General features: G+C 43.7%; 1 non-coding gene across 1 annotated transcript in view; it reads right to left on the reverse strand.

Annotated features, from left to right (window-relative positions):
• Positions 1-6844: 6844 nt before the first annotated feature.
• LOC137414402 (uncharacterized) overlaps positions 6845-21034 on the reverse strand; it is a 67845-nt gene continuing 53655 nt past the window's right edge. The window contains exons 2-3 of the transcript XR_013622085.1: positions 7320-7385; positions 6845-6937 (exon numbers count right to left, since the gene is read on the reverse strand). This is a non-coding gene — a transcript (uncharacterized LOC137414402). The remainder of the gene's footprint in view (positions 6938-7319; positions 7386-21034) is intronic.

Genomic DNA, 21034 nt, shown 5'->3' on the forward strand with positions numbered 1-21034 from the left:
AAACAGACACATAAAACAAATAACATCGGGAGCGGTAGACAAGATGGGGAGAGAGGGGGAAGGACACAAACACAACATTTGAGAGCAGGGACCGAGAGACATGGAGACATCGAGAGATCTGTGGGAGGGAGAGGGCTTTGGGGTGGAGGCATGTGAAAGGGGGGGGGGGGGGTGGGAGAGGTATAAACATATGGACACTGCCAGGATTTCCAGGAAAGAAGTTGGAATTTCAAACAAGGTGGATCTGTGGGTGAATTAGTGGGGGTAGAAAAGATCAAGGTTTTGGATGGGGGAAGATAAGAGATGGTGGTGAACAGCTGTTTTAAAGACCTGGAGGGAGGAGAGGGATTGAAGGGAGTGTGGGAGTTTGTTCCAGAGGCGGGAGAAAAGAGGAATGAAAGAGCGAAGGTGAGCAGAGAGCCGAGATTTCGGCAGTTTAACCATCAGAGGGTTGCTGGCAGATCTTGTGCGACCTGTAGGAATATTTGGGGGACAGAGCACAGAGAGAGCTGGGGGAGCAAGGCCGGAGAGGAGTCGGTAGAAGACAGAAAGACCACCTACCTGCCTGCGGTGAGTGAGTGAAAGGCCCTCAGAGATAGCTTCATCGCGGGAGATTCCAATGATTTTGAAAGCTTTGGATTCAACAGCGTGAAGCCGAGCCAGGTGTGAGGCAGGAGCACCAGCCCATAGGGGAGAACAGTATTCCATTGAGCTGCGGATGAAAGCCTTGTATGTGGCGAGGAGCTCAGGTGTGCCGAGGAAGGACTTCGCACGACGGAGGATGCCCAGTCGGCGACTGGCTTTGGAGGCCAGCTTGGAAATGTGGTTTTCCCAAGAAAGATCATGGCAGATAGTGAGACCCAAAAGCTTGAGCGACAGAACTTCTTGGAGAGGATTGTTGAGAAAGTAGATGGGAGGGTTGACCAGTCGATCTTTTCGGAGAGACATAGTAAGAGTGAGATTTGTCAGGATTGAAAGACATGTTCCACTTGTTTGACCAGTCTGTGATTTTGTCCAGGTCTTCAGAGAGTGAGGAGGCTGCAGACTGCCGATCTGAGGGAAGAGGAATGGAGCGGCAGAGAGTGGAGTCATCAGCAAAGAGATAGAGAGGATTTTCCAGAGAGTCGGAGAGATCATTGATAAAGACCAGAAAAAGCACAGGGCCCAGCACACTTCCTTGGGGAACTCCAGCCTGAACAGGAAGGGGAGATGAGAGAAATCCATTCAGGGCCACACGTTGACTACGACCAGAGAGGAAGTCCGCAAGCCATGCATGGAGATTTCCATGGATACCATAGGAGGAGAGTTTGGTGAGCAGAGCTGGGTGCCAGACCGGATCAAAGGCCCGTGATATGTCAAGGGAGACAGCTCTGATTTCCTGTTTGGCATTGAGGACCTCCATCCATTGTTGAGACAGCAGAAGCAGCATGTCCAGAGTAGAGTGACCTGGTCTGAAACCAAATTGATGATCAGAGATCAAGCCATTGGAGAAGAGGAAAGATTTCATATCCGAAGCAATGATGGATTCCATGACTTTGCTGATAATTGGGAGCAGGCTGATTGGTCTGTAGTTGCAAGGATCTGTTTTTGCACCTTTTTTGTGTAAAGCGGTAATGTTAGCTGATTTCCAGGATGCTGGCAGATGACCTTGAGCAAAAGATAGGGTGAAATGAACAGAGAGAGGGTGAGATAGAGCGGCAGAGCAGGATTTTAGGACCCGTGGGCTGATGCCGTCTGGTCCAGTTGCAGAATCAGAGTCGAGGTTTGACAAAAACTCCTCCACCTTGTCAGGAGAGGACACAGAGTCCAGGAGCAGTTGGGTTCGACTGGGAAAGGTGGGAACAGAGAGAGATGGGTTTGGGACTAAGGATTTTGAGGCGAACACAGAGTTGAGGCATTCGGCTTTGTCACGTGCGATGTCAACTGTGTGGCCATTTGAGGTAAGGGAGGGGATGGAGGGGGAACAAACACAAGAAACGGATTTGACCAGACGCCACCAGGATTTGGAGGAAGGAGACAGGTTTGAGAGTTCATTCTTGAGTGAGGAGAGATAGTGCTTCCTGGCACTCCTGAGGGTAGACACACACTTGTTCCGAGCTTGGTGGAAGGAACTGAGATTGCCTTCAGTTGGATTAGCCTTCCAAGAGGCAAAGGCAAGTTGTTTCAGGGCAACTGCCTCACCACAAGATTCAGTGTACCATGGACAGGAAGGGTAAGACAACTGAAGGCGAGATGGGATAAATCTGTGCATGAGAGAGATCAGTTTGCTTTGGAAGAATTCCCACGAAGAATTGATGTCAGAGGCAGTGGAGATGGGAGACCAATCCAGACGATTGATGGCTGCTTGAAGACCGTCCCAGTCGGCCTGAGTGAAATGCCAGACTCGTCGACGCTGAGGAGGCTCTCTGAGAATGGCCAGAGAGATGTCCACTTTGACAAGCACATGATCAGAAGAACCGATTGGAGCAGAAGAAGAGCAGCAGACATTAGCAGGGAAGTTAGTCATAACCAAGTCTAGAAGAGAAGATACTCCATTGGCTGAGATCCGGGTCGGGAAATTGACAGATTGTGTCAATCCCAGTGAGTCACAGAAGTCCTTTGCTGAGGTGCCATGACTGGTGAGAGAGGAACCCACACCCAACTAGGTGACATGATGACAGTTGAAGTCACCACATATGAGGAAGAGAGAGTTGGGATGAGTGGATAGAAGTTGGTCCATGTTGTCAGACAGTGAAATGTAGATGGAGTCATCACTGTTTGGGGGACGGTACAGAACACATATGAACAAAAGGTGGGAGCGGAGAGGAAGCCGTAACCAGAGGTACTCCTGCGGGTGAGGAGGAAAGAGGGCAGTGCAAGGAGAGTGAGGAAGAGAGTTTTTGACAAAGATAGCCACCCCACCACCAGGCCGAGGCTCAGGTCTATCATACCGGAGGAGGGAGTAACCAGGAAGAGATATTAAGGAATCAGAGACATCTTGAAGGAGGAAAGTCTCTGTTAAGCAGATCAAGTCAGGATTGTCAGAAGCAACCTGTATGGAGAGATCAGTCAGGTTTGAGCGAAGGCCCCGGATGTTTGAGGTCCATACCGTCAATGAAGAGAGAGGGGGAGCATCGGGTACAGGACAGGGGAGGGGAGGAGTAGGGTAAGATGAAGGATGAGAGGGGGAGGTAGGGAGAGCAGTTGATAGTGTGTCAGATGTTGCAGAAGAGTTCCAAGAAAGGGAAGGAAGAGGAGGATGAAAGGTTTGATGGTGAAGGGATGAGGCACAGTGAGGGGTTGTTTGAGGGGGGGCAGAGGAAAGTAGAAGGTTTGGGGGGGTGGAGGTATGAGATAGAAGGGAGACGAAGTGGGGAGGAGGCAGCTTGGAGGAAGAGGGGGGAGGAGGGAGAATTGGAGAGGAATGGTATGGGGGGAGAATTGAATGGGAGGGATTGGGGGGGAGTTTTGAAGGGGAGGAGTGAGGGGGGAGTTTAGGAGGGGAGGGGCAAGGGGGGAGTTTTGGAGGGAAGGGGCAAGGGGGAAGTTTAGAAGTGGAGGGGCAAGGGGGGAGTTTAGGAGTGTAGGGGCAAGGGGGGGGGGGGATATAGAGGGGAGGGGGAAAGGGGGAGTTTAGGAGGGGAAGGGCAAGGGGGGAGATCAGGAGTGTAGGGGCAAGGGGGGGATTTGGAGGGGAGGGGCAAGGGGGGAGTTTAGGAGGGGAAGGGCAAGGGGGGAGTTCAGGAGTGGAGGGGCAAGGGGGGAGTTTAAGAGTGGAGGGGCAAGGGGGGAGTTTAGGAGTGTAGGTGCAAGGGGGGGGATTTGGATGGGAGGGGCAAGATGGGAGTTTAGAAAGTGTATGATTAATGAAAGACGAACATTGATAACAAATTGGGTTTGTTGTGATTTTCAAGTTAGCAATCCGATTCAGAACGATGGAGGAGGGATGGAATGAATGTGAATTTAGACCATGTAGTGAGGGAGACGTATAAGATATTGAATTTCTTTTTTTTGAAGTGGAATGAGTTGGAGAGGAAATTGAGAAAAGCCTTTTAAATAGGAAGAAAAACAGCGTGTTGTAATATACCACTGAATAAAACACAGAAGGGGAAAGGTTAAATATATTTAAATAATATTTAAACAGAAACGTGAACAATCTTATATGCACAAAAATACCAACGGGGGGAGAGCCGAGAGGGACCACCACGAGTCACGTGAACAGGGCAAACGGTGGATGGCAAGGAGATAATGGGGGCGGGGCGAACAGCACACCTGGACAGAAAATACAGGATGAGACAACAGTACACGTGGAGAAAAGAAAATAAATGTTTTTGTTTTTTTGTTTTTTTGGGGGGGTGGGGGGGGTGGGGATTTAGAACGTTAGACAGAGTATTATGTTCGGGGTAGAAGGGAAAAAACCAAGAGCCAAGCAAAACACGCTTAAGTTAACAAAACACCGACGGGGGTACAACTACAAGGCCACACACGAGGAGCAGAACACGATTAATTAATTACGAGTTACAGGAAATTCAAACCAAAACTAACTATAATCAAACAATATCGCATGGACGATAAAATAACGAGTTGAAATTTGACAATCTATCTGGGGAAATGGGGGAGAAACACATGGTCGAAGAACGAACGAACGAATAAGAATGAATAAACGAATGAGCACAGAGAAGGTAATGTCTTTTTTTGTTGTTTTTTTGAGTTGAGATTTACATAAGGAAGTAGGCTTTGGGGTGGAAAGACTGGGAAAACAGAGAACGAAAGTTATTGGATCACAAACGACAGGTGCTGAGAGAAAAACAAAGCCTCAAGGTTGTACAGTGTACACTGTACAAGGCCTCAAGACGACACGAATTAACACGATTTTCAATACAGGTATGAAAGATTTGCACCGAAAATCTTTGTCGGGACAATATACGTACATACACCATAAAATAAATACAGTTTTAACGAAAATACAAAATGGGAACAATTACTTAACTTCTATTTCGATGGAGAGCGTGTGGAGCTGCGAAAAAACGAACCCTCGCCAGCAAGACCGGAAACGGAAGTTGTCCCAAACGGAAGTTGTTATTTACAGTTGAAAATGTATAAATATTTTCTGATTTGAGTAGGACGGATTGTGAAACAAGTGGGATTGAGTGCAAGCTGTTTCTCTGTTTTCCTCCTTTCCTCCTTGAGTATGTTTGCAACCCACACCCCTTTGGTAGTTGGTCTACCTATTGCTCCTTTGTTGTGTACAATGTAGATGCTCTTGGAGGAGCTAAGCCACAGAACTGACTGGGACATAAAATAATGAAAAGAACAGTGGAAAGAAAAAAGGGAAAGGGGGACACACCAGCAGCATGGTTGAGGGGCAAAATAGAGGGAAACTTGGAGGAATAGCGGATGTAGGGGAAAATGAGAGTAAGGGGTGACACAGGGGGTGAACAAGATGAATAGAGCCGCAAACTCTCACAAAATCACAGAAGTAGAAGGAAAACCGGAAACCCAGAAAGAGTTGGTCTTGGGGGTTACTGGGAGTATTAAAATATTTTGTCATTTAGCTACTTCATGACCCTTGAATTAATGAGCCAGGCCATGATAGACTTAACAGTTTGTCTGTATGATTTTTTTACTTATTTTATTATAAATTCCATATAATCTGGTTCCAAAACGAACGAATATTTATCTTACTATAATTCACCAAATGTCTGTCTGTCTGTCTGTCTGTTCCCCGGTACCGCAAAAACGGCTGAACCGAACGCCACGAAATTTTGGGTGGGTAATCCTGGGACCCCCTGGAGTAAAATAGGCTATATTGTTTTTCCAAATTTTTCCAATTTTTCCAAACACGATGGAATAAAATTTACCGATATGAACAGTGATGAGGCTTTTATTGAAATTCTACAAATACTGTTTAGATTTTGATGATTTGCGTGTGATATGATTTAACAGATGTTTATATAAATCGTTTAAAATAAAAAAAGCCTTCAATTTCTGATATTTTGCCATTTCATTTGGGCCTCCCAATTGAAGCCCCGCCCGTAGGGCGGGTACCGTTGCTAGTTTGTCTAATGCAAATATACGAGTATAATTGGAATCCATTAATGTGAATCATCCCATTTGGATAAAGCTTGCATCATATATCTATAATTCCAGTAATCTCTGTCTGTCTGTCTGTACGTCTGTACGTTTGTCTGTGACCGCTGTTTCTCGACAACCACGGGTCCGATATACTTTTAACTTGCCAGGTATATTGCTGGGGACCCGAGGATGTGCCTTTTCAAGGTTTCATATTAATCGGACAATTACTTACCGAGCTATGTCCAAAAAACGATTCAACCAATCAGAGAGCAGCGAACGATCGCGTGTGCCGAACGTGGCGGGCACACTCTGCCTCGGATGGCACATTTGAGAGCGTATTCATTTATTTCACGTTTGCAAACTATGTTGGCGTTAAACTATGTTTTACAACTAATAAAAACGAATTTGCGTTTCATTCGCTTTCCTGCGCGTTTGTGCACGCGATGGCGATTTCTTTACCAAACTCCGGAAGCCGTTCGCTTTGGACCAAACCATTGCATGTAAATAGAGGGGGGGGATTGTCACCACTCGCAAGCCGTTCGCTTTGGACCAAACCATTTCATGTAAATAGAGGGGGGGGATATAATTTTAGATATAGATATAGTACGGGCATGCCCTAGTCATATTAAATTAGGCACATCATTAAAGGGCATCATATTAAATTGGTTATGCTGTTCAATAAGCGTGGTATCATATCAGTTACAACATACATCCCTGTCCAGCACACGTCCCGCCGTATACAACATCACATGCTGAGGTTCCGGGATGAGCTTCAACCAGTCTGCGCCCAGTGTTCCTGGTACACTCTCCAAATGCAGGGCAACAGTAGGGTGAGGAGGACTTGCGCTGCCTGCTATCTGTAGGTCCCATACGACAATGGTACCTGCAAGATCAGAACCAACAACAGAATGATTGCACTAAACCTGCTTTTAATTGTAGTTGTATTCAAGTAAAATGTATGGCAAGAGGCTGGGCTGAGGATAACTTAATACCTAAACTATGGTGACAGGTGAAGTTATGCTGTTTATAGAGAAAGGTATATTTTTGGTAGTCAGGATGATCTCACATGTACCTTGGAATATAAATAAGGGCAATTCAGATAAATAAGTTGTGGTTAACGTTCCATTTGGTTTAAAAAAAAAACCAGTTTAAAAAGTTTTTTTCACATTGTGTCTTCAAATCCATTTCATTGGTTATCCCTTCAAGTAATACTTATTGGTGGTTTCATCAGGTTGTTGAGCTGTGGTGATTGCTTTGGAACCAACCATTAGGACTTTCTTCATCAATGGTCACGATAGTAACAGGAGGTCCGGTACGGTTGAGGCGGCAGTCTGTGGAGAGAATCACCAAAACCTTACAACAAACATCACGTTTATTGTTGAAATAACATGTCATGTAGTTTATGGTTAATGATGTTTAAAGATGTATTACTAAAGTCTAAATAATCCGATCTTGATCAGGTGACCCAACTTGTAACATAATATTGGATGAAAACATCTAAAATATATATATTTAGAACAGCTGGACAGATTGCAAGTGGTGGTTGAGGTCTTAATGTAATCATTGTCCTAAAATGGCTGAAGGAACAATGGTTAGACAACTTATTATTTTTCAGTTCTCTTGCAGTTCAAAACACTTAGATTAGTCATATTTTGATTAATTCATAAAAAGTTGCCTTTTTAAATCTATTGTTACCTCCGCCACCGAAGGTGGATGGAGGTCATGTTTTCACCCCTGTCTGTTTGTCTGTGAACAAGATATCTCAATAAATTGTGGACAGATTCGGATGAAATTTGGCAGAGAGGTAGCACGTGTGACAAGGACGAAATTATTTGATTTTGGTGAAGATCCGGATCTGGATCTGAGAATTTTAAAAGTGATTCTTCACCATTGGGTGATCGGGCTAAAAACGATACGTAGCAGGATATCTCAAAAAGTTGTGGACGGATTTGGACAAAACCTGTTGGAGAGGTTGTGTGTCTGACAAGGACGAATCGATTCGATTTTGGTGAAGATCTGAAAATGGATTCGGATATGAGAATTATTTAATTTTTAAGTGATTCTTCACCATTGGGAGATATGGTTAAAACCAATACATAGCACGATATCTCAAAACGTTATGGACAGATTTGGACAAAACCTGGTGGACCGGTTGGGTGTTTGACAGGAACAAGCCGATTGGATTTTGGTTCAAGTTCGAATCCAGATTCGGGCTATCAGTGGCATACAAAATATAAACTGTTCAGCCTGGCGCAGGTATGCACTCTGCCAAGTGCCCTCTAATTGATTTAGTGATTTGCCTCAATTAACCTTTTTATCAACAACGACTTTCAATGGATGGCACACCGAGGCAGACGAGCCAATTATAAAATCTTATTTTGATGGATGGAATCAAAAGGCATTGATTTAGGAAGACTAACAGTAAGGAGACGTTGTGGGTGTTAACGATTCACGGGAGAAAAAGAGGAAGGTGTTAACCCCTCTCTTGGCCCTTTTGAAGGGTTAACACTATAAACATCAGCTCCTACTTCATTCCCATGGCGGTTAACACAACTCAAACAACGTTCTGTTTATTCCATCCATCGATATACCTGTCCAATGATGCAGAATGATACTATACTTCACGAGCAAGACTCGTTCTTCATTCATACATCTTATTTCACCCATTCCACAATGGATTGGTACACCTGAGGCTTTGTTTAGTCGTGTTTTAAGGAACTTTATTATCACAAAAATTACATCCAACATGACAATATTTAAAGATTTCAGAAACATATTTGAAAGAACTAGAACAGCACTCGGTAGAGCGCAAACCTCCGCTCGGCTGAATAGTTTACGTTTTGTATCCCACTGATAGGCCGGATCTGGATTCGGACCCGCAACAAAATCTAATAGACTTGTTAACTCAACTGGACTACCATCCAGTTGAGTTCATCACATACTGAACCCTCCGGCGTCCGGCGTTGTCCGTTAACTTTTCGACGTTAACACTCCAGCGTCCACAAATATCAACCGATTCTGATCAAACTTGACATGCAGCATCCTTACCCCAAGGACCAGGTTGGTATTACATTTCAGCCCGATCCGTTGAAAAATGGCTGACTTAGGCGACCATTTTGTTTTTTGGTCATGAAAACGACGTTAACACTCTAGCATCCACAAATATTAACAGATTTTGATCAAACTTAGAATGTTTAACCCTTACCACACAAGGTAGGTTGCTATTGCATTCCAACCCGATCCGTCACAAAATGGCCGCCATATTGTTTGCAGCTCCGAAACGACGTTAAGACTTTAACGTCCAAAAATATTTCTGGATTTTGATCAAACTTGGTGTGTGAGACTCTTACCACACAAGCTGGTTGCTATCTTAAGTCAAATCTAGTGCAGACAACTGACCTACTTTAAAGTTGTCCAGTCAATTCGGTTGAGTTCTGCTTCCCTGGAAGCTCTAGTTACCTAACCAACTCATCCACAAAGTTTTGTCATAAATCGTCCACAATATTTTGATATATCATGCTATATATCGCTTTTGGATCCATCTCTGAATGGTCAATAATCACTTTAAAATTATTGTAATCGGATCTGTGGCCGGATCTTCACCAAACTCTAATCAATTCGTCTTTGACACACAATCAACCAATTTTTGTCCGAATGTGTCAAAAATATTTTGAGATATAGTGCTATATATCGTTTTGGACCGATCTTTTAATGGTGATGAATCGCCTTGAAAATTAACGTATCCCGATCCAGATCTTCAACAAAATCTAATCAATTAGTCCTTGTTACGCATCCAATCTTTCCAACAAATTTTGTTGGAATCCGTCCATAACGTTTTGAGATATCTTGCTCACAGACAGACAAACAGACAGATGAAAAATCGGTCAGAGACCGAGGACTTGCCAGAATGTACTTTTTATCGGCCATTTTGAACAAATATGGCGGCCAAACCACGTGACCGATGACGTCATCATTATTTGTTTTATAAACTAATTTATTTCTAGATTATGCTCACGAAATTTCATCTTGATCGGATGAACTTTTGTACTTGTCGAATTATGATGTCATAATGGAGGCACCTATGACATCATCATTAACATATTTTATTCCCCATGGAGAGTTCTTTACAATGAGCCATGTCTCAATTTTTTATATTCAGCACTTTCGGAGATATAGAGGTGCAAATTTTTTGTTTTCAAAGATGGCGGCCGAACCACGTGACCGATGACGTCATCTTTTTTTTTTCTCCACCAGTTTATGCCAACATTGCGCTCAAGAAATTGCATCCTGATTGGATGAAGTTTTGTACTTGTCGAATTATCAAATTATGACGTCATAATGGAGGTCTTGGGCCTAGAGAGGTACAGTCTATTAAAAATTTGGCACAGTCTATTCCAGGGCAAGACAAATATGTGTGTAAAGTATGGCGATTCTATGTGCAACGATGTACACGTAGTACTGCGCACAAACAAACAGACAGACAGACAAACAGACAAATCAACCAACCAACATACTTGCCGGAATCTTTTCCGGCACGTAATAAAGGGGTGAAAACATAACCTCCATCCACCTTTGGTGGCAGAGGTTATAAAAGAGATTAAGAAGCAGAATCACCAAAACCTTACAACAAACATCACGTTTATTGTTGAAATAACACGTCATGTAGTTTATGGTTAATGATGTTTAAAGATGCATTACTAAAGTCGAAATAACCCGATCTTGATCAGGTGACCCTGGACAAATCACAAACTTTGCGATGCCAGCTGGCTTGTTCTTTTGGATGAGTGTATCATAATTTGCAAATGCCTGAATATACTTCCCAAGACCAAAAATTGTAGGAAATACCGAGTAGTTGAAATGTTTAAGTCATAATTACTTGTGACAAATCAAAGCAATGAACCATCTTTAGAGGCTATTTTTCCCCATAGAGCAGGGGTTCGCCTTTTTCGGGCACCGTGGCCCCCTTTTTGAAGCAGTTTTATGGCTGGATGTCCTTCCAACCCTGTTAGTCACCTCTTGCTACACACAGGGAATTACCAGTGAACGACAGTGAACTTGAGTGAATGATCGTTTTAAGGCCATTTTCCCCGCCAGAGCGGGGGTTAGCCTTTCTGGCCCCATGACAATCATGGTTCCCGATTTGAGGCAATGTTTTTATGGCCGGATGCCCTTCCTGACGCCAACCCTTAGTCGCCTCTTACGATGTGCAGGGATACGGTGTACCTATTCTAAATCGGGGTACACACCGGGATCATTCATCCCAGCAAGCTGGTACTCAATTTGCCGACCTCTGAAAGATGACAGGCTGAGTCAACCCCCCTGGTGTTAATTCAGCGATCGACCGGGATTCGAACCCAGGATCCTAGGATCCCAAGCCGGCACCATAACCGCTAAGCCAACACCAGGCTAAAATCAACCAGGATTCGAATCCAGGATCCTAGGATTCCAAGCCGGCACCCTAACCGCTAAGCCAACACCAGGCGAGTTCAACCGGGATTCGAACCCAGGATCCTAGGATCCCAAGCCGGCACCCTAACCGCTAAGCCAACACCAGGCTAAATCAACCAGGATTCGAATCCAGGATCCTAGGATTCCAAGCCGGCACCTTAACCGCTAAGCCAACACCAGGCTAAATCAACCAGGATTCGAACCCAGGATCCTAGGATCCCAAGCCGGCACCCTAACCGCTAAGCCAACACCAGGCTAATTCAACCGGGATTCGAACCCAGGATCCTAGGATCCCAAGCCGGCACCCTAACCGCAAAGCCAACGCCAGGCTAAATCAACCGGGATTCGAACCCAGGATCCTAGGATCACAAGCCGGCACCCTAACCGCTAAGCCAACACCAGGCGAGTTCAACCGGGATTCAAACCCAGGATCCTAGGATCCCAAGCCGGCACCCTAACCGCTAAGCCAACACCAGGCGAAATCAACCGGGATTCGAACCCAGGATCCTAGGATCCCAAGCCGGCACCCTAACCGCTAGGCCAACACCAGGCTAATTCAACCGGGATTCGAAGCCAGGATCCTAGGATCCCAAGCCGGCACCCTAACCGCTAAGCCAACACCAGGCTAATTCAACCGGGATTCGAACCCAGGATCCTAGGATCCCAAGCCGGCACCCTAACCGCGAAGCCAACACCAGGCTAAATCAACCGGGATTCGAACCCAGGATCCTAGGATCCCAAGCCGGCACCCTAACCGCTAGGCCAACACCAGGCTAATTCAACCGGGATTCGAAGCCAGGATCCTAGGATCCCAAGCCGGCACCCTAACCGCTAAGCCAACACCAGGCTAATTCAACCGGGATTCGAACCCAGGATCCTAGGATCCCAAGCCGGCACCCTAACCGCGAAGCCAACACCAGGCTAAATCAACCGGGATTCGAACCCAGGATCCTAGGATCCCAAGCCGGCACCCTAACCGCTAAGCCAACACCAGGCTAAATCAAAGCAATGCAATAGATTAAATATGCTGGATGCCTACCTTCATATTGATAGAGGCAGAATGGATAAAACCTTCCTTTGGGCGAGGTCTACTCCAAAGTCAAGTGTAAAAAAAAGAATTAAATATCAAATGAATAACTGCCCATTATACTCATGTCAGTCCTGTCAGATATGAATCTCAGTAGAATTGACTAAATGTTTCCCCCCTTCTTTTTCTTCTTCCTTTGGAGGCAATGCGAACGGTATTGTTGGGCCACTGGCGATAGTTGTATTAATTTTGGCTGGAGGCGAAGGCAAACTCCAGAGTGCTCAAGCGCAAAAGGGCTGTAACTGATCAACCAAGACGAAACCAGAGGCCCAAAGGCAGTGTTGGCGAATCCCGGGGGCCACACGGAACCTGCACTTCAATTGACCTATTTGGCTATCATGTTCGACTTCCAGGGTTCTTGGAGACATTTTGCAGGGATAAACTATGAGGGGAAAAGGGCAAGCCTTTCACTCTTCCTTGCTTTGGCTATCACCAATTTTATTTTTTATCATTCATCCTCTCAAACTATGGATCAGAGGAATTCTAGACATAAGTATATATAAAATAAAAATATTTCTTGAAAAAGTTAATTGCATAAGATGTGAAAGCAGGAACCCATATGTCAGCATTTGATGGTGGACTTGAAAGATTCCACGGCATCTTTCAAAATAACAGATCACCATGTGCTGTTTTAATCATTCAGACATCGAACTTTGTGTTCCACATATCCTTGGCTGTTCTTGTAGACAATCATTTTGGTCAAATGCAATCCATATGTTCAATACAACAACAACAACAACAACAACAACAACAACAACATGCATTTTAAGGCCATTTTCCCTGCTAGAGCGGGGGTTAGCCTTGCGGTCCCCATGACAATCTTCTCCATTTTGCCCTATTTTCTGCATCTCCCCTTGTTAACCCCCTTGCCCGCATTTCTTCTTCCACCATCTTTAGCCAAGTCTTTCTCGGTCTTCCCCGTCCTCTACTTCCGTCTACATTCATTTCCATCACTCTTCTCAACCAATCACTTTCATCCTTCCTCAACACATGACCAAACCATCTCAACCTGTTCCTCTTCACAGCATCCATCACAGGCTCTATTCCCATCATCTTTCGCAATTCATCATTTGTCTTCCTCTCTCTCAACGATACTCCGCACATCCACCGAACCATTCGCATTTCCACCCTTTCCAGCCTTCGTTGCTGCTCTACATTCATGACCCATGTCTGGCTCCCATAAATCATAACACTTCTCACACATGCAGCATACACCTTTCCCTTCAGCTTCAACGACACTCCCCTCCTCGTCAGCATGCCACTCAGTTCCCGAAACTTCTTCCATGCACATCTCACTCGAGCAACCGTTGCCGAGTCTGATCCACCTTCTCCATTCAGCATGTCTCCGAGGTAGCAAAATGTTTTCACACCTTCCAGCTTCACGCCGTCTCCAAGATCTAACTCAACATTTCCTCCATCTGCAGCTCCCTCTGTGCACACCTTACATTTGAATGTAGCTGCCACACTGGTTAATGACCCTCTCAGACCACATCCATATGTGGATGATGCAATCCATATGCATCCATATGCAATCCATATGTTCAATGATGATGCTAAAAGGGTTTGATACAATGTATACTCCTGTAGATATGCAACCTCATCCCTGATCCACCACCATCGTCATTCCAAAAATTTTTGCTCTCTAATTGCCAGTGAATGTCAAATTATTTATGCTACATAAAATTGAGAATAAATTATCTTGCATCTTTATTCTTGCTGGCATCATGGACAGATTTTTTATTTTTAACATTAACTGCAGGTGGTAGCAAATTTCTGGCACAGTTTTGCTCCCACCAATAATGCAACCACACTCACGTGCCGCATGTGAATAAATAAATCACTACCCGATTGTTGATTTTTCAAAAAATCCAGCTGGAGCATTATGGAGCTTCAGGGAGGAGATAACCTGGCTGCTCTATCCTGGTACTGATTTGGTCGAAATGGGATACCAGTTCACACATTGTCGTTATCCCTCAGGGAAATAAGGGGTGGGCACAAAAGGTCACTTGTGAAAAAAAACATCAACAAACGTGAAAAATCTGGTTCACGGACAAGTTTATTGAAAATCGATAGAGGCCTGCCCAGAATAATGGCTGTAACCCAATTGAACCGCTCAGACATCTTGAGAGCCAAACTCAACAGAGCACAATCTACAACTGAACTTGTACATGCTCGGAAAAAGTAATGGCACATAATTATTATGCATGATAGTTTTCAACATTTGGTGCAAAGTCTTTCTTTTCCTTTTAGTCGGAGCAAGGATCATGGAAGAGCAAGGGAAGACTGACAGTGGGACAAACATCAAGGGAATTAATGAACAGGAAAATGGGAGAGGGAGAGGAAACACTGAAACTCACAAGTAATCCGATTGAGTTAGGAAAAGGTTAGTGGGGATAATAAAGATTATGGGTCAAATTTGGGAATGACAAGAGATGGTGGTGCACTGCCTGCTTGAAACCCTGGAGGAAAAAGTGGGAAACCTCTGGATTAAGTGGTTCCAAAGAGACAGGAGAATCGAGGAATAAAAGAGTTGTGGTGTGCATTGAGCCTGGATTTTGGAAGTTTAAATAGGAGGGGCTTACTGGAGGATCATGGAGTAAATAGTGAGGGTCGGAGGACCATACAGGAGGGATCCACCTGGATCGGAAGGCGGAGAGCAGAATGAGCAATAGATGGTGGAAGAATAGATATTGGAGAATAGATGGTAGAAAACAGTGACCACCAACCTGCCTGCAATGTGAAAGCAACAGAACTTGTGCTTCGGCCTCATTTAATTTATTTCTTAGTGACAGTGACACTCCAGTAAGCATAAAAAGAGATGTAAATTAATAACTTCGATCTACATATTTCCTTATTGTCCCAATACTTTTTGTATTTCGGTGTATGACAGTTCGGAATAAAAGGACATTGATGTTAAGCAAGTGGTGTGTGTGTGTGTGTGTGTGTGTGTGTGTGTGTGTGTGTGTGTGTGTGTGTGTGTGTGTGTGTGTGTCTTACTACTACTTATTTAATGGCTCCAATTATTCCCAAAATACTATGGAGTTGGCCGGGGAAAGTTTTTCACCTAAATCTTTCATTAACTAGCTGGCTAGGCCTGACGTTCAACTGAAGGTGGCAGGACTCTTGAATTTGTCCAGGGTTCTGGCAGTAACTCACTGACTCTTCATCAAAATACACTGTAGGATACTTTACATCGAGCAACTAATGCTAGCAGATGAAGTGCTCAGCTTAACGTCCATCAAAGGGACGACAGACATACTTTGTGATGTATCGCTGCATGTGAGGCATCGATCTGAGTTTATCATCAGGTTGACGAAAGAACTCCGACAATACAGCTCATAAAGACCGACTGGACAACCCTCCCATCCACTTTCTGAATAATCCTCTCCAAAAAGTTCTGTCACTCAAGCTTTTGGGTCTCACTATCTGCACGATCTTTCCTGGGAAAACCACATTTCAAATCTGGCCTCCAAAGCCAGTCGCCGACTGGGCATCCTCCATCGTGCGAAGTCCTTCCTTGGCACACCTGAGCTCCTCACCACATACAAGGCTTTCATCCGCAGCTCAATGGAATACTGCTCTCCCCTCTGGGCTGGTGCTCCTTCTTCACACCTAGCTCGTCTTCACGCTGTTGAAACCAAAGCATTCAGAATCATTGGAATCTCCCACGATGAAGCTAACTCCAAGGCCCTCTCACTCACTCACCGGAGGCAGGTTGGTGGTCTTTCCGTCTTCTAACGACTCCTCTCCGGCCTTGCCCCCCCCCCCCCAGCTCTCTCTGGGCTCTGTCCCCCAAATATCCCTACAGGTCGCACAAGATCTGCCTGCAACCCTCTTATGGTTAAACTGCCAAAATCAAGACTCTCTGCTCACCTTCACTCCTTCATTCCTCTTGTCTCCCACCTCTGGAACAAACTCCCTCACTCTCTTCAATCCCACTCCTCCCTCCAGGTCTTTAAAACAGCTGTTCACCACCATCTCTTATCTTCCCCCATCCAAAACCTTGATCTTTTCTACCCCTGCTAATTTCACCCCAAATCCACTTTTTTGAAATACCAACTTCTTTCCTGGAAGTCCTTGTGTTTTATACTTCTCCCACCACCCCCCCCCCCCCTTCCCACGCCTCCTCCCCCCAAGCCCTCTCCCTCCCACACATCTCCCGATGTCCCTGCTCTCAAATGTTGTGTTTGTGTGCTTCCCCTTCTCTCCCCATCTTGTCTACCGCTCCCTCTTTTTATACATTTTGTTTGTCTGTTTGATTTGTTTGTGTGATAAATGTTAGCTCTTTCACGAGCCTCGAATCTGTATACAAAAAAATAAAATAAAATAAAATAAAATAAAAATAGGTTTCTCAGTTCTTATTACTTCTGCACCATCCTGTCAGACTCTTCCAGGAAGTCTTATTGCTAGTCATTTTTACCTGCGACATGCCACCAGTCTTCAAGAGCTTTTTGTTGTTATTGTCGTTGTTGTTCTTGTTGGGGGTCGATTTATGAAATCTTCACCCATTAGTTGAACAGCTGCCGGACCACACCCACAACAGCTGTTGCTTGACTCCACCCATCATAGCACCAAAACAAAATGATATTGCTGCCATCTAAATTTTCTGGTGGGCCTAACACATTAGGCCTGTAGGCCTCTGCTAATTATACACTGCCCGGGTTTGTTGCGTCAGATGTCCATTGGCTTTGTTTGAGCCGAGTGTTATTGACAATGAGGGAAACCGAAAAATCGAATCAAATGTTGAATAATAGTTAAGGTTTAATCAAGCCCGTCAGAACAAAAAAGGTACTTCAGAACGCACGATAATCTATTGTTACATTATGCAAATTACAAAAACCATTGGCTTTGTTTGGGTCGAGTGTTATTGACGATGATTGACCAAAAAAAATTTGACCCCAAAATTGACCAAAAAAAGTGATTGACCCCAAAAAATCGAATCATATGTCGAATAATAGTAACATTTTTTCATAACAACAATGAAGTGCTACGTTACATTACATAATTAACATTACGTTATGCAAATTACTTTTAAAAATAACGTTATGACATACTTATTAGGGTATGATAATATTGAACGGCACCATATTGACATCAAGTCTTTCTTGGGTACCATTAAGTACCTTCTTGGGTATGCTTGAGTACCATTAAGTACCTTCTTGGGTATGCCAATATTGAATGGCACCATATTGGCATTAAGTGATCCATGACAATGTGACAAATCAGCTCGTTCTGATATAACCGTGGTGGAGACTGAAATGTGTGAGAGGTGTCGAGTTATTTTTTAAATAGCACATTAAATGTGTGTTTCCCAATCGCACTGTCATCTTTTCAAAGAGCTTTAAATGTGAGTTTTCCAATTGGCCCATTACTGGATTTTGTTGCAGGTTGTGACCACAGTACGATCATTCTTGTTTTATCCCTGGATATTGTGACCTTGGCATTTGACATTTTGTCCTCAAAAACAATGGACTTCCAACTATTGACGAGCTCTACCCGGTGGGTTCAGTTGTTGTGTTTTTTGTATACAAAGTCGAGGCTCGTGTAAGAGCTAACACATTAAACACAAAAAACATAAACGGACACATAAAACATACAGTAAAGGGAGAGGGAGACAAGAGGGGGGCAGAGGGAGGAAAAAAATACAAGCACAACAGTAGAGAACAGGGACGTCGGTAGATCTGTGGAAGGAAGAGGGTTGGGGGAGGGGAGGAAGGGTACACGGAATAAAGCAAATGAACACTACTATAAATTTCAGGAAAGAAGTCAGAGATTGAAAGAGGCGGATTTTGGGTGTTTTAATGGGGGTAGAAAAGATCAAGGTTTTGGATGGGGGAAGATTAGAAATGGTGGTGAACAGGTGTTTTAAAGACCTGGAGGGAGGAGTGGGATTGAAGAGAGTGTAGGAGTTTGTTCCAGAGGTGGGACAAAAGAGGATTGAAAGAGTGAAGGTGAATAGAGAGTCTTGATTTTGGCAGTTTCACCAGAAGAGGGTTTTTGGCAGATATTGTGAGTCCTGGAGGAATATTCGGGAGACAGAGCCCAGAGAGAGATGGGGGAGCTAGGACGGAGAGGAATTGTGAAAGGTTTCGTGAAGATTGGTGTATAATTTGGACCTGTATGTGACTGACATACAGACAGAATTAGAACGGCACATGATAGAGTGCATAACTCCGCCAGGCTGAATACTTTACGTTTTGTATTACACTGATAGGCCGGATCTGGAACCAGACCTTCACCAGGATCTTATCGGCTTGTTCTTGTCATCTACCCAACTTATCCATCAAGTTTTGTCACAATCTGTCCAAAACGTTTTGAAATGCCATTTATCATTCTTGGCCCCATCTATCAATGGTGAAGAATTCTTTAAGAAATTCAAAAATTAACTTTTTTCTGCACTACCTGTATATTTTCTTTGTGTCTTTGTTCCTCAATGCATCAACAAGTAATGTTGTTTCCTTCTCTCAGTCAATGAATTATATACATAGTGGGATTTCTTATTCTCTGCATATTCAAACTACTTGTCTTACTACTTGTCCATGACATTGAATTCATTCCTGAATCCTGCTTGTTATTTCGGATGCACATAATCTAGTTTTCTCATTGCTTGTGTGTAGCTCCTTTGCTCAGTACTTTGCAGATTGCAAACAACAATATAATTGGTCTGTAATTCCCGAGGTCAGCCTTATCACCTTTCTGGTGCAGGAATATTATCAAAGCATAGTTGTAATCATCTTGTGATTTGTTTTGCTTTATACATTCTGTTAAAACTTGTGCCAAAATGTTAGCCAGTTCATCTATCCCATTCTTTCATGATCTCAATCGCTACGCCATCTTTATGACATCACTTTTCTCTCTACACTCAGTGGGGCAATTGGGGATAAATTTGCTCCGCCCATGGATGCCAAGCTATGGAGTTTTTCGGTACTCCATTCTTTTTATGCTGAACGTCAAGCAAAGAACCATCTCCAAGTTATTTGGTATGACTCGGCTAGGGTCAGAATACAAGCACCGACCCCTCGACACCAAGCGGACATGCTAGCCATTGTGCCACCATGAAATTTTGTCTTGAAGAGTATCTGGAACTTTCTCGATGACAACTTTAATGATAAGAGACCTTTTTGTCTCTATAATATGAGTTTAATCCTTTTTGTCATCATCCATCTTGCTGTTATATCTTCATACAAATTAGTGTAAAATTCCTCCACTCTATTTACAGTCAGTTCTCACAATATCATTTTGGTCCCATCTTTCTGCTTGATCGCCAAAATAAAATATTTCCCAATTATTTATTTTAGTTTGACTTTTTGTCATAGTTTGGTTGTTTTCAATTGCTTTCATTCTTGGTTTACAGTTGAATGTTCTGATGTTATGAGTGACATGCTTCCACACTGTCTTGCAAAGTTAATGTATTGAATTTTTGACTGTGGTTGGCAAACATTTTCCTTTTTCCTCTTCACTTCATCAGGTCGGGATGCCAGCGACTAGACCGACACACCTCACTGGCTTTTCTAGTAGGGAGGGTGACTATGACACCCTACAAGGACTAAAAAGAACACCTGACAAGGGGAAGATGAGCTGCCTTCGGGAGCCAATGGCCATCCAGTACGGAGATGGTGTCTCCTAAAAAACACCCAATGGGGGTAGGAAAATTTATCTTTCCACCTGGCCTAGTTACTCCCTCCTGCGCAGCGGTCATGTGAAAAGGTTTCCTTGTTTCACGACTAGGTGAAGGTTCTGCCAGTTTTTCCTCTTATTATTTTTCTCTGTAGCCCGTCACATTTAGTGGCTCTCAGCCTTCTTTAGGGAAAATTTCAACGAAACAAATCTGTTTAAAAAAAAAAATCTTTTTCAGGACTTTCTGCTCTCATTTCATCTGCTGTTTTTCATCAAAGTAGTTTGCTGCATCTTTATTATTGGGAATCACTATTTGGGTACATCTTTTATACCCCGTGCACGTGAAGTGAAAGCGGGATTGTTAAGCAATTGGTTCACTTCTGTCTGTCTGTCTGTCCACAAAACGTCATTTTGTCATCAAGAAACAACTTAATTTCAATTGAATGTTATATATTGAACACAAATCAGGACATGAATCAAAAAACAAACCTGTAGTTTAGCAGCACTTTGGCTCTCAATTTGCCCTAATCATGCATGCACAGAGTGCAGTGAGATAAAAAAAAAATTCTTGTGTCTACCTGTTTGGCAGTCAAACAAAATTGAAATCATTCTAAACAGGAAACTTACTCTTTTTAAGGACTTCAGAAAGGACACAGACACCAAGAACAAATAACTCATGTAATGTATTAAATAAGGTAGTGTAATAGATGCTCCATCAAAGGCGGTAAACTTCCGAAATAGTTTTTTCTACAACATTCAAAATCTTAATTTTATTTCATTTCAATTATATAATTGAATACTGTGGAGCACAAATTGCCTTTTTGGCTA

This window comes from Myxine glutinosa, chromosome 1 (genome assembly GCF_964187855.1).
Source record: "Myxine glutinosa chromosome 1, kmMyxGlut1.1, whole genome shotgun sequence".
Lineage (NCBI taxonomy): Eukaryota > Metazoa > Chordata > Myxini > Myxiniformes > Myxinidae > Myxine > Myxine glutinosa.